The sequence below is a fragment of the Lichenostomus cassidix genome, unplaced genomic scaffold (assembly GCF_008360975.1).
Source record: "Lichenostomus cassidix isolate B80296 unplaced genomic scaffold, HeHo_3.0 HiC_scaffold_43, whole genome shotgun sequence".
Classification (NCBI taxonomy): domain Eukaryota; kingdom Metazoa; phylum Chordata; class Aves; order Passeriformes; family Meliphagidae; genus Lichenostomus; species Lichenostomus cassidix.
The window spans coordinates 3836561-3839714 of NW_028147635.1; positions in this window are offsets into that span (position 1 = coordinate 3836561).

The window sequence follows — 3154 nt, forward strand, 5'->3', positions numbered from 1 at the left end:
GCGCCGCTTTCGCGCCCTTCCGGCGAGACGACACGGGGACGGGGAGCGGGCCGCGGCAGGCCGCGCTCCCCCAGGGGAAGAACCCCTTTCCGGCGTTCGAGAAAGCGCCGCCGCCGACCGAGCCCTCGGGGCCACCGGCTTTCGCCCGCCCCGCGGCGACCGGCTTTCCCCCCCCCGGAAAAGCCGGGAAGGGGGAAGAAACGGCGAAGGAAAAAAAAAGGCACATCGCGCGTCGCGCGCCGGCCCCGTGCTAGCCACGGGGGGCCGCGGGCCGCCGCGGGGAGGTCGGCGAGGCCCGCGCCTCTCGCTCCGCACCTCCCCGCCGGCTTCTCGGCTTCCCGTCTCTCTCGCCTTCGCTTTTCGTCTCGGGCCCGCGCGCCTGGCTCGCGCGCTCCTCTCCGTGCCGCGGCTGAGGGCCGCCGGGAAAAAGAAAATAAGAAAGACCGGGGCGGGCGAACCCCCCGCTTCGCCCGCACGCCGGCGCGCCGGACCTTCTCGCAAACCCGGGCCCCCCTTCGCCGGCGACCACGGCGGCCGGGGCGGGCCCGACGCGCACGGGCCGCCCGGGCGTAGTGGCCTTTCCGCCCTCGCTTCTGTGCCGAACGAACCGGAGGAAGGGCGAGGCGCCGCCGCCTCGCCCGCGTCACGCGCCCGGGACGGGAGGCTCTCTGTCGGGTTTTCCGGTCCCCGCGCTGGAGCGGCCCGGCCACCGCTCCGGCCGGGCCGCCGCTGCAGAGAAGTCGTCGGGGCCCCGCTCGCGCGGGGCCCTCCCCGGCTGAGGGCCGAGGAAGGGGGAACGACGACGAGGCGCGCCGGCGGGGACGGGGGTGCCGCCACCCCGCCCCGCCGCGCCGCGCCGCCGGGCGACTCCCGTCACCGAGCCCCTGGGGCGACCGGCCGGAGGCCGAGGCGCGGCAACGGCGACCCCGCCGAGCTTCCTCCGCGGCACTTCCGACACATGTGGGACGCACGTCGGGAGCGGGGCAGAGCGGGGCGCCGCCACGCGCACCTCAGCCAGCCGGGCCCGTCCTGGAGGGCTCTCGGGGAAAGGGCGGCCGGGGGACGCGCAAAGCCTCACCGGGCTTCCCCCCCGGGCGAGCGAGTCGCCCCGGCCCGCCTGCGCCCGAGCCCGCGGCCGCCGGCCACCGCACCGGACCGACGGCCGCAAAAAAAGCGGGCCCGACGAGCGGGCCCGCCCCCGGCTTAAGGCCGGGCACCGAAAGGACGAGGCGCCGCCGCCTCGCCGGCAACGACCGCTGCCCCCTTTTTCTGCGCTCTTCCTCTCCGGCCCTTTTTTCTCGCTCTCTGCGGGGCTGCGGCCTCTTCCCGCGAAGGCAGCCGCAGCCGGGCCCGGAGCGGGACGCGCTCGCTCGCGCGCGGCGTTGCTTTCGCTTTCCGCCCTTTCTCTCTGGCTCACGAAACCTGGGACAACGCGGAACGGCTTTCTCTCTCTCGCCATCGTTTCGCCCGCCCCCGCGGCGGGCTCGTGCAGGTAAACCGGGACGGAGCCACGCGACTCGTCCCGGGCGCTCGTCGCACTGCGGCGGGGTTGCCGGCGGACCGCGGGCGCGGTCGCGCCGCTCTGGGCTTGCGACCCGTTCGAGCGCACTCGGTCCCTCGGGAGACGGCCCTGCACCCGCTCCCATAATACGGAAAGGCGAGTCCGAGGCGCCGCGCGCCTCCAAGAGGCCCGCCGGCACTTCACCGGGTCGGCGCGGGGGCGCTCGCCGCCTCTTACGATGACATAGCGGGAGGCAGCGAAAAACAGCGACCCCTTGGTGAACTTCCGGACGGCCGCGGACAACAGGTCTACCCAGCTCGCCGGCCGAAATTCGCCTAAGTCCCGCCGGAGCGAGGTAGACCTGCTCTCCCGGAGACCGGGCGCCGCTAGCGAGCCAAGCCGACGAGCCCGGGCAAAGGCCGGAGGCCGCGCCCGGTGCCCGGAGCCCGGAGCCGGGGTAGACCAGCTGGCCGGCCGGAGCCGGGGTAGACCAGCTGGCCAGGCGAAGCCGGGGAAGACCTGCTGTCCCGCCGGAGCCGGGGTAGACCAGCTGGCCGGCCGGAGCCGGGGTAGACCTGCTGGCCGGCCGGAGCCGGGGTAGACCAGCTGGCCAGGCGAAGCCGGGGTAGACCAGCTGTCCCGCCGGAGCCGGCGTAGACCTGCTGGCCGGCCGGGGTAGACCAGCTGGCCCTCCGGAGCCGGGGTAGACCAGCTGGCCGGCCGGAGCCGGGGGAGACCAGCTGGCCGGCCGGAGCCGGGGTAGACCAGCTGTCCCGCCGGAGCCGGGGTAGACCAGCTGGCCGGCCGGAGCCGGGGTAGACCAGCTGGCCAGGCGAAGCCGGGGTAGACCAGCTGTCCCGCCGGAGCCGGGGTAGACCTGCTCTCCCGGAGACCGGGCGCCGCTAGCGAGCCAAGCCGACGAGCCCGGGCGAAGGCCGGGGGCCGCGCCCGGTGCCCGGAGCCCGGAGCCGGGGTAGACCTGCTGGCCGGCCGGAGCCGGGGTAGACCAGCTGTCCCGCCGGAGCCGGGGTAGACCAGCTGGCCGGCCGGAGCCGGGGTAGACCAGCTGGCCGGCCGGAGCCGGGGTAGACCAGCTGGCCGGCCGGAGCCGGGGTAGACCAGCTGGCCGGCCGGAGCCGGGGTAGACCAGCTGTCCCGCCGGAGCCGGGGTAGACCAGCTGGCCGGCCGGAGCCGGGGTAGACCAGCTGTCCCGCCGGAGCCGGGGTAGACCAGCTGGCCGGCCGGAGCCGGGGTAGACCAGCTGGCCGGCCGGAGCCGGGGTAGACCAGCTGTCCCGCCGGAGCCGGGGTAGACCAGCTGTCCCTCCGGAGCCGGGGTAGACCAGCTGGCCGGCCGGAGCCGGGGTAGACCAGCTGGCCGGCCGGAGCCGGGGTAGACCAGCTGGCCGGCCGGAGCCGGGGTAGACCAGCTGTCCCGCCGGAGCCGGGGTAGACCAGCTGGCCGGCCGGAGCCGGGGTAGACCAGCTGGCCCGCCGGAGCCGGGGTAGACCAGCCGGCCGGCCGGAGCCGGGGTAGACCAGCCGGCCGGCCGGAGCCGGGGTAGACCAGCTGTCCCTCCGGAGCCGGGGTAGACCAGCTCTCCCGAACCCCCCACACCAACCAACCCCAACCCCCCCCTGCCCGGAGCCCGG